At 35.6% G+C, this 16,490-nt stretch overlaps 1 long non-coding RNA gene across 1 annotated transcript; it reads left to right on the plus strand.

Moving 5' to 3' along the window:
- Positions 1–62: 62 nt before the first annotated feature.
- On the plus strand, positions 63–15,857 carry LOC146763839 (uncharacterized). Its single transcript, XR_014951358.1, has 4 exons — positions 63–274; positions 4,576–4,668; positions 6,066–6,203; positions 7,834–15,857. It is a non-coding gene; the product is annotated as an uncharacterized LOC146763839 (long non-coding RNA).
- Positions 15,858–16,490: the final 633 nt, after the last annotated feature.

Genomic DNA, 16,490 nt, shown 5'->3' on the forward strand with positions numbered 1-16,490 from the left:
GGGGCGGGCCGGGGCGGGACGCGCCGTCAGCTGATCGCACACGTGGGGGCGCGGCCGGGCCGCCCTTAAAGGCGTAGGCGCGCCGCGGCCGCGCGGGGCGGCTCTCGGGGCTGTGTTATCCCGCAGCCAAGCACATCAGAGGAGGGCAACGGGCTGCAGCGCCGAGTCCTGGGAGGAGCACCTGAGGGAGCTGGGCGTGTTTATCCTGGGGAAAAGGGGGCTCACGGGAGACCTTATCACTCTCTACAACTGCCTGAAAGGAGCCTGTGGCCAGGTGGGGGTTGGCCTCTTCTCCCAGGCTCCCAGTGACAGGACGAGAGGATATGGTGCTAAGCAGCCCCGGGGGTAGGGGGATTCAGTTGGACATTAGGAAGAAGTTCTTCACGGAAGGGGTGATTAGACACTAGAGTGGGCTGCCCAGGGAGGTTGAGTCACCGTCGCTGGGGGTGTTTGAGGAAAGACTGGACGTGGCACTTAGTGTCATGGTCACGTCCACTTAGTTGAGTCGTGGTGTTTGGTCACAGGTTGGACTCGATGCACTCATAGGTTTCTTTCCCATTCTAATCGATTCTGTGATGGTTCCCCTAAGCACCCGTGAAAGCAACGCCCATGTCTCCTATTGCAACCTGACATCCTAACCTGGAGGCTTTTCCACAAATGTAAGGTGTTGGTAGGAATGCCTGACTCCTGGAGAAGTTGAAGGGAAGTTCTCCATGTCTATGACAGTCAGATAGGAAATATAAAAATGAGGCATCAAGTGAAAAAATAAGGCAAAAAAAACCAGAGTGTAGTTAAACTAACTAGGAGAGTAGGTAAGTAGGTAAGGAGCAACAACAAATCAGTATTTGTAAGGATGCTGGTGAGCGATTAACTTACATCTAGTAAACTGGCGTGGGGTAAAAAAAAATTACAATTACTGCTCTGAATTTTGTAACTAATTGTGGACAGTCTCAGTTACTGTATCTGGAGAATGTTAGTAAAATGTTCTCCTTGTGCCTGCCCAAAACACACCTTGCCAATGGATAATTCATTTTCCTCATACATCTAGTGTAGAAAAAAATTGATTCCTTTGGCAGTCCTTTCTTTACTTTGGGATTCAATATCAAATACATCTGAATAGCAACTGAAGTTTAATTTAAATTACTACATATGAATTTTTTAATTTTTAATCATTTAGAAGTTGACGAATTTTAGTACTTTAATAGGTAATGGGTGGAAAGAGGGATACAGGCTTGGCCCTTCCTGCTCTTCAGCATTGTGACTGTTTTTCATGTAGTCACAGATATTTCTGGCAACTGTCTCTTGATCCTGAAGTGTCCTTTTGACAGGGAGAACCACAGTGTAAAGACTACTTTAGCCACTACAGGGATGGATAAAGTAGGCCTCTCAATAATATAACACAGGAGCTGCTAGAAACTGATTTCATCATACGTCTGTCATCATATATGATCTTTAACATTTTGCAGTGCTTTCCCCTTAACAATTAAAACCTTTTATTTCTTCTTTTTTATTCTTGAGACATGCTGCCTTTTCATGCTTCTTTAAATGAAGGGTGACTGAAATGAGAACATCAAGAACAAGCAGATATTTCAGAATTGTTTCCTGTGAGACAAATAGGAAAGGATTGAGAATTATTACTTGTATAGCTGATTGAGAAGAAAATAGAATCTATGAATCTAGAGAGTTGTTACAGAGATGCTGCTGTGATAGGAAAAGTAATTGGCTTTCATTGCAAGAAGGAAGATTCAGTTCAGCTAATGGAAAATAATGGGAAGGATATTTAAACATGGACAGACAACACGATCAAAGCTAGTAGAATTTCTGAAAGTAGCCATGAGTTATAATAACACTTCACAGATGTAGTTTAGTCTAGTTACTTAGCACTGATGTACATCTGGAGAAAAAGAGCTAGAAGATCCCTCTGTTTTAAATGAAGCTAATAGATCTGATTATGAAGATGCAGTGTATTTATATATCCAAAGAAAAATGTTTATTCTATTTTATAAATGTGATTTTCTTTCTAGTTTATAAACAAGACCTCATGATCTGAACACAAAATCAGTTTTAAAAAATCAAGAAATTTCTCATGTATACACTGAAAATCCCACAAACTTGATCAAAAGAGAAGCCAAGCTTAAATTTATGTATTAGGCCTTCTGTTCACTGTAAACACATTATTCCTTTGGCCATTGCATAGCCTTATGTACATTAATTTTATTACATAAAGTGGAGATTAACATTGAAAATAGCAGAATGTAAGCAGAAAACAAGTCCTATGGCATGCCTTCCAGCCTATATAGCAGTCATGATGCTGCTGAGATTTTCCTAGCAAGTCTTGTAACATTTCTTTCATCTAAAATGAAGTTCAGTTTCATATTGGAATATATATGTAATGCAGTGTTAGTTATCTTCGTAAAGAAGCTTGTCAGCAGGAACTTGTACATCAAGATAGGAAGGAAGAGATCAAAGTATTTTAATGGAGCAAATGTCATGTTGGCTGTGAGGTAATTAGTCTGGTTCCAAAAATGGAAGTGAGCTTATGCACAGAAGCACAACTTTATCTTCAGTGAAATCCTGTCACAAGAATAATTTTCTGTAAACTTGTATGAAAAATAATCAATCTGGGACTCAGATTTTGACCCTGAGAATCTCAGTACAACGTTCTATCATCCATTGCTTCTGTCAGTGCAATTTAATGAATTTGAACATCTTAACCTAAGAGTAGCTACCTGATAAATTCAAGCATTTGTCGCACTAGCAGTTAGCAAACTCTGGTGGTGAATTTGACATAAAGGTGTATTTGTTACTTAATAGATATCAGCAAAATGGGAATTTAAAATGTAAATACTAATGAGTATGTCTATATCCAAACATATTTGAATGGAATTAGTATTGTCTTTGGAATTGCATATCCAGCAGTATATATGACAAATTGTCTAGTGAGAATTATCTTGGAAAACAACTTGAATGACAGGCATACTATAGTAGATCTTTTAATCATATTGCTTTAATTTCCATTCTCATTAGTTAAATAGATTCTGTCAAAATAATGCTTATGTAGAAGTCCTGCAGAAAGCAGTGATGCTATTCATGCAGTAGATGTACATAGAGTGTTGGCACATCATGGTTTGAATGACATGAAAACTGGGTATTTTACAAAAGGTTCAGGTTCCCTAAAACAAAAACACCCAGTAGCACACCAGTGACTGAGACAATCTAAACCACTTTTCCACATGAGAATAATTTCATTTTTTAAAAGGACAAAGTACATGGTATGTTTGTTCTCACCTTGTTCTCTACATCCCACCCAGTTTTTAATAGGGGAAAGGCAAGTGAATATTCCTTTATGATTAGCAAGCAGGTGGCTGCTTTAATTACCAAGTTTTACTGATATAAGGAGCCCTGGTAACTCTGTTTAAGAAAATTAATCACTGGAGCAAAATATTTTACCCTTCAAATTAAAGTTGAGAAGAAAAGCATTTATTATCTTTGAAAGTACTGAAAGAGGCTACTTTACTCATAATTTTCAACATTAGTTTTCCATGGTACAAGGTTGTTACAGCAGACATGCACAAACTCCCATCTTAGCAACTCATAGGATAATTAGCAGGAAAGCAAAACATAATTTTTACCTTCGTGTTAATACCATATACTTACTTTGGAAAATTAAATCTGTAGAAAAATCTCTCACATAAAAATGTGGATTTCTTTGATTTAGGATGCTCATACAGTAATATAAAGGCTCCCAAATGCTAAAAAAAAACCCAAAAAACCAAAAACCAAAAACAAAACAAAACAAAAAAAACAATCTTTATTTGTTATGGCTAGAAATTTAGAATTGGATGTCCTAAAAGGTACAAACTGTGCTTAGTTCAAGAATACAAATGATGTGATAAAACAGTCTCTGACTTCACTGGCAGAATAGAAAAGAAGCTGGACCAAACAGGAAGTTAAAATTAGTTAGAACAGTTCTGTTGTTCACCAGCTGGAAAACTGATAGGAAAAAATATTTGAATGGTCTAATGGTGATAGATTTCTAAGTATGCATTTTAACAATAAATGCATGTGGCCAATTGTGACCAAAAGTATTTCCTAGAAATATCCAGAAGGGCATAAATACATAAAAATAACTGGACAGAGAAATGAAAGAATGAGGTTTTCATTAGGAGAGTTTGAATATTAAATAGATGCCAAGAGCAGTCAGCAGTTTTAGTTGCAGCTCAAATTTCAGTAGTTACTTAGAGGCTTCTGTTAATCAAACTCATGTAACTTGCAGGGAAAGGGAGAAAGTGCTCTGAGTAAATAACGTTTGAAGCAATTTGCAGCTCTTTATCTGATATATTGACAAATGTCAACATGCAGAGATTCTACAGCCAAAGGTGAACGAACGCTACAAGAGAAGCAAAACCACTCAGTCAAAAATATCTTTCTCTTTGCTCTTATGCCTTGGTACCTTCTGGCATTTTGGTCACCATGTGTGCTATGATTATATATATATATATATATATATATATATATATATATTTATTTATTTATTTATTTATTTATTTATTTATTTATTTTTGTCTGTAAAAGAACACATGGATATGAAGACAAGAAAACAGATCTTGAAAAGGAATTCTCACCTGTTCTCCCTCTTGTTTCCTGAAATATGTGGCTGACCTTCAGGTAACCTCACTGGCAAAATAACAACAGGCAGTCTAAAAGCAAAGGTTAATGATGGAACAAGGTCAAAAGTAGAAACCAGTTTCCCTCTGTAGTTACAATGATATAAATTTAGGATAATTATAATTAATAATTAATTTAAATCTATGGGTTATGAATAAAGTTATTATAATCTTACCGTTGATTTTATATAGTTTATTTACTCCTTCCTGTGCACCAAAAACTGTTACTGTTGATAAAATGATGCAAAAAAAATTTGCATGAAGAAATTTGAATAGATTATATTGCCACGTAGGCTAGAATTTACATATGATATTTTTTAATTTCTATGTCATCCCAGCTCAAGTTGGTAGTGCTGTAGACTCATTTTCAATTTCGTGGCTGTTCTATGTTAGGTTTCCAAACAGTCCCACAGCAATAAATAATGTTATTAACAGTCCTAGTCCTAAACTGCTAACCTTGTCTGAATTACTTGCAGAATTTGAAGACTAAATAGCCAGAGATATATCTGCCTTGGTAGCAGGGTTTTTGTGTTTAAGAGACTTAGGAATTTCGAAGCCTTAGACTTAGAGCCTTAGAGTTTCTTCTCATATACACTTAAGAAAGCATTTGCATCTTTGCTTGATTTCTTTTTTGTGAAATGTAGAAAATAGTGGTCTCATGAAGATTAAAAAAATAAGTTCACAGTTCTGAACAGGTTTAATTCTCTATTGATTGTGGCACTGTGGAAAACTTCAAGAGATGGATTAGCAGCTGTATCTTACCTTCATGTCCCTGCTAACATGGGTGGTAAACCCTAAGAAACCTAATCCTGTTTTTTATAATGTCTGGTTTTCTGGGATGAACTGAGTCTTTCAATTTTTGTGACTTAAGTGTGGTGTACATTTTATGAGGACTACAATTTTGCTCAAAGTTTGTAGTGCATTTATTTCTAATATTGTTTACAAAGTATTTAAATATTTATTGCTCATGTTCAGATTGTTTTGCCTTTTTACTGAATGAATATGTAAATAGGAGCAGTACAGTTAGACTCTGTGGTCTTTACTCTAGTGTTAACATGCAAGTACATGTGTCCCTTTGTAGCTTTTTCTTTTGTTTCCATCATGAGAGCTCTGTAAGGCTAGAATTATGCTTTTGCTCCAAATTTACCCCTAAAAAAATAAGATACAATACTCAGTATCTTTCAAATTATAAAATGGGCTCTAGGTTCTGATCCAGTTCCTTCAGCCTTCCACCTTCTTATTTGGGCCCAGAAAATTCTTCTTATATTCATAAGTTTTCACATCATAGTCTTCCTAAGGTATGGAAAAAAAGGCCATTGCTTTACTAAAAGAAAATGTATCTTATGAGCTACATAATGCATCTGTTGTGTTTGAAGACTTACAGTGCCCATCCCACAGGTCTGCCTGTTCAAAGGAGAGGAAGGACATTACACAGATAAAGCTCTGCAGGAAGCTGGAACATGTGTGACTGTGTCTGCATCAGTCTTTCTCTTCACTCCAAAGGAGGAAGATTCAATAATGGCACATTATTCATTGGTGAGAGGAATTATAAACTCTAAATGCAAGCAAAGGTATAGATAATTCTGAAACAAAAGAAAGTGCATTTTCCATACGAGCTTGTGTTTCATATTTATACTGAATGTGTTGTCCCATTTTATATAGTTACACAGTATCTTCTTAACAGTAACTTCTTCCCAAGAAGTCAGTGTGACTACAAACTCATAAAACTAAACTTTGCTTGTAGTGTAATTATAGGATATATTAGGAATATGCTTAGCAAAGCATTGCAGCAATATATGTAGATGACCGTTTAATCTCTTGCTGGATATAATGAACATTATGGAGTAAGGGTTATTGCCATTTAACAAAGGACTAAGTGCTTCTGTGCCCTGGAGAACAGAAGATGGTCAGGGACAGGGAAGGATTCTGTCCAGAAACAGGTTATGCGCTCAGCTATAATGAACATTATATCCATCAAGAGATACAAAGGATACAAAGTGTCTGTGGTTCAAGGTTTTTCTACACTTTAACTTACTTTGTTTCTGAGTACCAAATGAAAATAAATATGCTCTCCAGCAAAAATAATAAGATAAATGCTAAAAATTAATAAAAAATAATGTCTTGGTATGGACATACCTTTGCGTCAGGTTTTAGTCTCATCTAGGTAATACATTAAGAAGAGAAAAAGCAAAGTAGTAACACATGCCTTAGAGTCTGAATGCCACTTACCAGTTCACACAAATGTAATTCTTTTATTCATATTAGGCAATTTAAACTATGCAGGCATGTGAAAACAAATTATAATTAAACCTGCATTTTACTATGCAACATATCCTTAGGAGCTCTTTTTTTCTTTAAAGCACATCCTAAAGGCCTATTGATAATGTTTATAGAAGCAGATATTAAATAGATCTTTCTAATTTTTTTCTTATCTCAGCTTTGCCTTAGAAATCCACAGATCAAGTTTTCACTATTTGTTTTGTATCACAGATTTTTAAGAAACTGTTCTATTAGTATGAGTGGAAATAAGAAAGGAACCCTCTGCAAAATGGATGATCTTCATAATGAGAATGGTTGCTTATTCTGAAGTCACATGCAGAAATCTACTTTTAAAAACATAAATAATATTTGCATCTTCAGCATAACATTTAGGATTATAGCAATAGTGAGAACATTATCTCTCTGGAAGATGGGACCCTTTGTCTCAGAAGAAGTAGAAAACCCTATACTCATCTTTACAAAGATGCTATACTTGATTTGAAGACCTAATTCATGCTTCTACTAAAATCACTCTTTTCAACAGAAGCAAGACACCAGCTGCCTGACTTTCATGTAATCACTATTTTGTTCAGAAATTTTCTTGGTAATTGAACTGGATTTTCATAGGTCTTACACACTTACTTCTACAGCTAGGCAGACTTGAAAGGAAAATATAGTTCATGAATTCTGGTTACCCAGCATACCTCATCCATGCCCAAGAGGGAAATGTAAAGCAAACAAGTAAAGTAGCTTAGATGTGTTTATCCAATCAAAACTAAACTCTAAAAGGAAATTTTGTTATATAATTACTTGTCTCATAACTAGCACACTGATCAAAATATGTATTTTGCACTTTGACTATGTAGCCTATGTGTTTTTTGAGTACATATTTTGTCTTTGAACTTAGGATAAATCAGCATGACAAGATCTGACACTGTTACTTTCTGCATGGAAGATTTTTTTAATGAGAGATAACAAGATGCCATCTGTTTGGACATGGGCAGCTGACCCTGAAACGCCATTGCTCTCATAGCTCTCTCCACTGTATCTTGCTCCCAGCCCAGAAGATACTTCTAGTAATACTGTTCTTGAATGACTGGAAGCTACCATCCAATATTATAACAGCACACTGTGTGACTTTTGAATCCTTTAAGCACAGGGAAGTGGCAACAAGAATTAAGATAAAGTGATATAATAGTGGGATTCTGTTTGTTTAAATCCTTTGCTTTACAAAGTTCCATAGGAGGCATAGAAATAAAATCTGGCCCCTGAGAGTCATAATAGAGACCTGGAAGGAGTCAGAGAGAGGATTTTATGACATCTCAGAAGTCAAGATTTATTTGCAATAAATGGGAAAAAATCAGTATTGATTTCTGCTGTGGTGGAGAAGTGGCAATGCTCAACAAGTTTATTTGAGAGTTTCACTCCTTAGAACTGATCGAAAGCAGAGAAAGAAGAACTGGAACTGGATTTAGGATGTTTCAGTGGGAAGGATGACTGGAAAAAGTCAAGTTTGTGGAAAGGGGTGGAATTATAGAAAAATGAACCCCCAGCACATCTTGCAAAAAAGGTCCCAAACTATTGTTCACTTTGGTGGTGCCTGAAAGTTGAACTTGCCCATTGCTGTTGGTATTGATGAGAAAAGCCTCCACAGATTTCAGCTGATTTCCATGAAAAAAACGTGAATGATTTTTTAGCAAGCCCTGTTTTCTCTTGGGTATTTGGAGGACAGTCTCTAATACCCATTGCTACCTTTTATAGAGCTTTTTGGATGCTGGTAGTAGTTGTACAGTTGTACCTTTAAGATGACTCAGTTGCTAGAACTCTACAACAATACATAAATTGTTTATGTTTTTGTTTCTTCCTCCTTGCAGAAGAAAACTTCTGAGAAATGTTTCTTTCCCTCCCAAGCAAACATATGAAAAATAATAAAGTAAAATGCATAGAATCCTTTTGAGAAAAATACAGGTTGGCAAGAATAAAAGACATCTACTGAACTAGCTGGACAGAAATAAGCTATTTGAACAATTTAATTCTGCTCACTGGGCTGTATAAAATTAGGTGTAGAAAAGAGCTAAAGGCAAAGTCTGTTGTAACTTCCAAGTATATTAACTAAGAAATTTAATCTTTTTAAGGGCGTGAAAATTATCTAACCATTTGTCCACAAAAAGCATGGAGTAAGGGTTATTGCCATTTAACAAAGGACTAAGTGCTTCTGTGCCCTGGAGAACAGAAGATGGTCAGGGACAGGGAAGGATTCTGTCCAGAAAGAGATTATGTGCTCATCTGTCTTGCTTTTTTTCATGGGAAGAGGTACCAAATGAATAGAAATGTTAATGACAATTACAGTATATGTGAACTTGCTCTTACTACAGGCAAGATTACCTGATCTGCCTGCATTAACTGCTTTTTTCTGAGATAACCACGATTAGTTACCATATTTAAAACCACAGAACTAGTGCATTATAAAACTCACTTAGTATTTTCTAAATAATGGAATTAAATGGAGATGCCAAATATTTTATTTTAAATATTAATAAGGAACTCTGAAAGAGCTATCCTGTTCACAAGCAGAAGCAAGTTGCTGTGAATCAGGGTATCTCTCAGTATTCCTTATCAATGCCACTCACTTTTCAGGCTCTACTAACCTGCTTTGGGATTCAGGATACAGAAATGTGTGACTAGATTTCTGTCAGAATAAGGCTCCCTGCTGACAGACTTTGTGCAAAGGTCTGTATCATTAAATATGCATTAAGTTTTGGAGAGACTCAGCAATGAAACTAATTCCATATACCTTATAGTAAAATGTAATTGCAGACTAAGAATAGGCAGAATGCTCATTTTATAGTCTCCTAATTTTATACAAATTCTAAGTGACTTACTAAAATTCCATGTTATTATTTACAGGAAATTGAAAGTATATATTTGTAGGGTTCTAGCAACTATGCTAATGGCAATTTATTCTTTGTTGCACATTTTACACATATGCAGTTTTACACTTTAGCATATACAGTCACTTCTCTCTCTTATCTTTCTCTTCAACACTTTTTCCTAATAATGTCCAGCTAGTGTCTGAGGTTTATTTTTTTTACTCTTTCTACACTATAGGCATTATAAAAATAAATATTTGATTCTTGTGTCCCTTTGCTCCTTTTCAGTCCAAAGGAATGCAAAATTCAATTTCAATATGAACTTTGCCCAAGAGAGGGCTGAAAGTTGAGTGTACAGTTGTTAATTTTAAATTGAATTGAAAGAATTTTATCCTAAAAAAGCTTTCCTTGTAGACAAAATCCATTAATAATACTATAGTATTATAAGTCTATGAATATGCACTTTTTGTGTTTCCTTTGCAACCTAATGTTCTATGGGTGAGTAAAACAAAGACATTAGCCTTGCAGAGGACAATACAGTTATATTTACTTTACCAACAGAAGCAAATGGTAAATCTGCTGAAAAGTCTTAATTTCTATTCAAATTGAACCCTTTGACAAACTTTAATTACAATGTGTTTTCTTATTTTCTGAATACCCACTCTCCACTTGGAATCCTGTAAGATTCCACTTACAGGATATTCCTGTAATATCAGATGCACTATAATATCTGATATTCCTGTAATATCAGATGCACTATAATGATGCCCAAGCACACACCCACTAGCAAGTGACATACTTGATGCCATAGTAGGGCAGCTGGGAAGAATTTCCCCTTCTACTGCCTCTGATACCTGAGTCAGCAAGCTGTTTTTGGTTTCATCAAGAATGTTAAAGGTATGTTCATATTGAACTAAATTTCTTCTTTGTCACTAGTGGCACATCTTCATACTTAAAATTTTCATGATCCTCCTTGTTTGCTCTTTTTCTTCTAAAAGTTTCATATGATATTTTGTGTAAGTTCTTGCATATGTGTATTAGAAGATACTGTTTCTCCTAAAAATAATAATAATCTAAACAGGGCTATGATGCTGATACTCTCTGAAAGTGGAATAAAGAGACTGATTTTCCAGAATCCAAAGAGAAAAAACAGCAGTCAGGCAAAGTCCAACCATCCTTTCTTGCTAAAATCTTGGCAGCTGGATTATAAACCTATCTTGTCAGTAACAAAACCAGTTAGTGATAATCATCTAAGCAGCACAAACAATGCTGCAGACATTTTTTCCTTAGACTGCTAAGGAACAGTTTGTGTATCCAAGAATCTTAGCTGCATTAAAAAACAAGAGTATAGGAAAAAATAAAACAAGAGCATATGCTCTTGGAAGTGCTTTTCCACTCAGGCAATTTACTGTGTGAGTGGGAACTTTACAGTAATACTGCCCATTTTTCTCACTGTTCTTATGTGTTTTCAGAATGAGGGTCAAAATATAGCATGTGAATTCAGCCACTTCAGTGCAATTCTTTTGTCTATCCTTTATGCAATTACAACTCCAAAGGAGAGGGAAAATAAGACAAGGATATGAATAGTCTGAGTCTATCTTTAAGAATTCTTCCTTAGGAATAAACTTGGTTTGTCTTTTGAACATCCACCACAAAATCTTGAGGATGGAAAAAAACTGCCCAGAAGCTGTACCATGAAGTACAAGTAACAGCCCTGAGATTGGGTTAGTTGTCTAGAGCATGGTGCTATTTACAACAGGGTTGTAGGTTCAATCCCTGTTACAGACTGCTTAATTAAGAGTTGGACTTGGTTCTTTTTGGTCATTTCCCATGCAGAAAAGTTCTATGAATCACAGTGTCAAAGATGCTGATGTTGCTCTCAGCCAAACTGTATCTCAAATCAGGAAAACAGACGGAAATATGGTAAGGTTGTGTAAAAGTTCTTTAAAGGCCAAGTATTTTATGTGATAACTATAGATTTCATATCTTAAAGCAAGTCCAAAGCATGCTTTACAGGGCTGGTTTATTCTCATTAATCCATTTTAGATTTTTCCATTGAGGGAGAGGTCAGCAGCCAAACTATATGTTCCTTGCCTTTAACCCGTCTGAAGAATATGTGAGAAGGAATATCTGTTGTGTTTTATTTCTGGTTTACTTCAGCATGAAGAGTATGGATAGATCTGGATAATATACTATTTTTACAGTCCTGGTAAAACAACAAATTACTTTTCTGTGTAACTAAAGTGAACTTTGATCTCTTGCTTCTATGTGGAGGCTTTAACAATAAAATGGAGATGAATTTGTTAATTCATTAACATGTAATTCTGTTAATACTTATTTAGAGAATTAAAGCTAAATATTGTTGTTATTCTGAACATAAAAACACATAAAAATGGTACTAAATTGTCCAGATACTAGGAGATTCTTGCAAATACAGTTGTTTATGTTGTGAGCAAAAAGCACTGTACATTTATGCTTACAGCAAATGATTCTTGTTAGTGTTGATCACTAATCCTTCATTTTCACCCTGCTCAGCAGTTCAGCATGCATATTAATGCATTGTCTTAAAACTGAGCCATAGGTGAAAGTCATGTTTTTCACACACTCACTGTTTGAATGGCTACCTTTCAGAAGACTAAGACATAGTACTCCATACAAACAGGTATTGGTAAAAGTCACAAAAAATTCTGTGGTATATAGACTTCTAATCTAAACATTTTAACCTGGGTCCTACCAAATTCTGCCTACATTTCCTAATATCATTCTGCTGCAGGTGGGGAAGTACTGGTGTATCTCTGCTGGAACAGTGTGTAGAAAACACCTAAAAAATTCAGTCTCTAGACAGTGAAGTGCCAAGAGTTTTCATTTTACCACATCAGCTGACTTGTAATTCTCAAGAGAGAGGAGCAGACAGAAGTCACAGTGTACTCAGATCTAACTTCACTTTTGAAAACTGTACATTACTATCTGAATTAATTCCCAAATGTGATTCTGCCTTTCTGCATATCTCACAGCCTTATAGCAAATTGTGTTTTGTGAGAAACAAATAAGAGGAACAGAAACCTAACAATTGTGGCTGTAGTGCAGTAAATTTTAAAAACACTTAGGAAGTGTTAAATTTCAGATTTCCTGTGCACATTTATTTCAGCCTGCATGTGCCTGTATATTATAATGTGCTGTCCAATTATATAACTCTACTGTGTATTTTCCACTTGACTATTATATCAGCCAGAATTAAATTTTCCTTCTTCTTTACTTTTTAGTAAAGAATTATTGATGTTTGTGGCCTCATGTTTTTCTTATGTTTTTTACTCACCACTTGACAAATTCTGTCTGAGGTTAGAAATCCTTTTTTTTTTGGTCTCATAATCTGACACTAACTCCTTCACAGATACTATGTTTCTAAGATTCTATGATTCTATGATACTAGTCAGTTCATTTGCACTACAATCCACTAAGAGGAGAGATTATTATTATTAACTTTCTTTCAGAAGCAGGAATGAGGCATGGAAAGTTAAAGGTCAAAGTATTTATTGATTTTGGGCACCTAATATAAGCCAGGAAGGATTCTGTAATATTTAATACCAAGTAGCTATTTGCCAGACCACTTTTAATATTTCCTGGAAGTACAGCTCTCAGTGCCTAGCACTGCTGTAGGTCTTGACATTCCAGCTCAGACCTGCTGTAGTGGAACAAACCATGGGCTTACAGCTTTTTCTCTAGCCTTTCTCCCCACATCTGGAGGTAATAACTGCAGGGGTTTGTATCACGTAACAGAAGGTATAAGTCCAGTTGTTTCAAACATGCAGCCAATAAACTCCATATTAGTTGGTACAAAAGGCAGAGCTGGCATGTGTCAACCTCGTATGCCATCCAGCTTGGAGCTGCAATGATAACTCCTAATGAACTCACCCACACAGGAGATGGGAACATGAAGGGTAACAAGATGTTGGAGGCAAGTGCAGCAACTACATTTTGGAAGGCCCTAATGGCTTTTTGTCTTCTCAAATGGGACTGAATTTTGCAAGTAGTTGTGCACTTGACATGTAATTGGTATGTAGCAAGCATGTCCTGTAACCAGTTGTCAAAATGCTTGCTTTACACTTGGACATGGATTAAAAAAAATACATACATGAAATCAATGTGTGACATTTGAAACCAGGAAATAAAAATTATTATCAGAGTATGTAAAGTGGCTTTAAAGACTAAAGAAATTGAACTACTGAGAAAAAATCATGATGTTAACATCATGATTCTACATAATCAGAGTGTAGAACTGCAACAGTAGAATAACTAAAACACACTTTTCCAGATTGCAGAATGGTATCTTTTTATGGTATCAACAGGATGCATTTTTTACTCTGGGAACAATAAGAACGGGAAACTGTATTTGATTTCTCAAAATAGAAGAGGCCTCTTGCACTATTTAAGTACCTAAACTTAGGATGCTGGTTTCCCATGGTTCTAGACTAGACCTTAGATTACAGAATTACTAGTTGTTTGTATATTGGTCCCAAATCTCTATTGTGCTGCAGTCTGTGCATGTTAGCCCTCCCACAATTATAGTTAGTAGAAGAACTCATTACTATTGTTTGCTCACTGATGGCTGCTTTCTATGGCCTGCTATAGTAAAGGAAGAATGGAGCATGATTTGGCATCTTATTTGGCCCTGACTCTTGTTCCTGAGCAGAAAAGGGGCCTGTCTCCAAACTCCACACATAGAGGTTGGAGAACTAAATGAAAAACAACATAAAACTATATCAAGGTAGGGGGGAACTAGAAAGCATCCCTTCTTCCTCTAGGTCATGTTCTTAACTCTAAAATGTTGTGCATTAAAAAAATAGAAAATCCATCCCCAAAAGAAATCTAACATTGTACCAGTGGAAAAAAATGCCATAGGCTGTGAACCACTGGTATGTGATTTAATAGTCTGTCATTGTTCTTAATCCTGTTATTGTTTTCTTTGCTGTTTGTTTCCACAGCAAAATTCCAGCAGTGGTAGAAAATGAATAGTGGTGAGACAGTTTGGAGTCTATCTGAAACTGTCTGGTGGTTCTTTCTGTCCTGTATTTTTGCTAGAATAAGATTTAATCCTGTAGCCTTTACTTTGCTGATATCCTCAGTGAATGTTCTGGGAATAGCAATGAGAGTAGGGAGTTGACAAATCAGACAGATAACCACGAATTATTCAACATCTAGCTACCTTTAGCCACTATCACTCTGTACAGTTTGCTGAATAACAGCTTGCTTTTATGGTAATAACCAAATTTCCTTGTGTTTAGAACATTTTGTCTTTCATTCTGCTTCAATCTTCTTTATCCACCCATCAGTCATTCTCTTTGTAAAACTGAGTATGTTCTGAATTGATAACAAAATATCAACAATGCTAAGTCCTTTGACTGCATGTCAAAATCCCCTCTGTGGTTTTGCTCATGATTAACTCTTCTGAATTATTTTCCTGTGACTTTGTTCATCCCTTCACAAAGAAGCCCCTCTTCACTTTATCAACAAAGGAGTCCATAGTTTTCTATCTGTAAATAGCTTTAACTGGCCCCAAAGAAAGCTACAAGCTGTATGGAATAGGTAAGTAAACACTTATGCCCAGTAAAGATATGAATTATTTTTAAAAACTTCCCTCTAAGAATAAGTAATCACATTCAAGTTCAGTTGTACTAATTACTAATCTTTGACTATAGAACTACCCCATTAGCCTGCACAGACTCCTTGGTAGAGTAAAGATTAATATGGAAGAAAGAGCAGCGTCTACTGTGAAAATAAAATTGTTTCTATATCATGTGAGTTAAATCTGCCTTTATAAATATTATTTTTCTCCCATGATCTCACTACAAACACTTTACTTCTTGCAGAGCATTCTATGTAAACATAAGCCTTAGCAAAGTAAAGTTTAATTAAAGAGCTTTTGACCTTCAGTAGAACAACATACAAGCAACAGATTTTCACAGCAGTTCTGATCTGTGTTATAAAAACAGCTGTATTGACAAATATGTGTTGGGTGGAAAGTATTGTAGTAATGAAAATAAAGTGCTACCTTACCTACTAACTAGGTTTCTGGTCATGTTAATAAATGTTTACATGTACAGAGATCTTTGTTTAAAGGGTATGGCAAAGATTGAGTTAGATTCTGCCAGTATTTTATATGATACAAAGGCTTTTTAATAAAGAAAAACAAATCTCAATTTTTTCCAACATATGTGGCATGAGGTCTTTGCAAATAAGCAAGTGTACAAAGCAGGCCAGAAAACATTTTTAGATTTTTCAGATTCTAACATGTATAAACAGAAGGTTGAATAAGAGAGAGGAGAAAAAAATTTCAAAATTTCAGACCTAACACTCTTAAAGTATTCACGACTCATGTATGTGGAATAACCTACTTACCACATCCCGTAAATTAAGGTTCACAGTAAATTAATTGGTAATCATAAAAAAAAGTCTGGTCAAGTTCTGTCTTCTGAGCTGAACACATACCATGAAAGAAAATGTCATTTTAGAAGTTGTAAGGATCATAGTGTTAACATTAAGGACATAAATTCTGCACTGATACACACTTAAGTGCAAGTCCAGTAAAGATAAAGGATTATGTAGTTTATATATCAGAATTTGTTCCTCATACTTAACTGAAAACTTTCAAGGATTTCTAGTAGCAGATTTTACCACCTCTACAGCCTTTCTGGCA

The sequence above is a fragment of the Lonchura striata genome, chromosome Z, assembly GCF_050655825.1.
Source record: "Lonchura striata isolate lonStrDom1 chromosome Z, ASM5065582v1, whole genome shotgun sequence".
In the NCBI taxonomy this organism is placed as follows: Eukaryota; Metazoa; Chordata; class Aves; order Passeriformes; family Estrildidae; genus Lonchura; species Lonchura striata.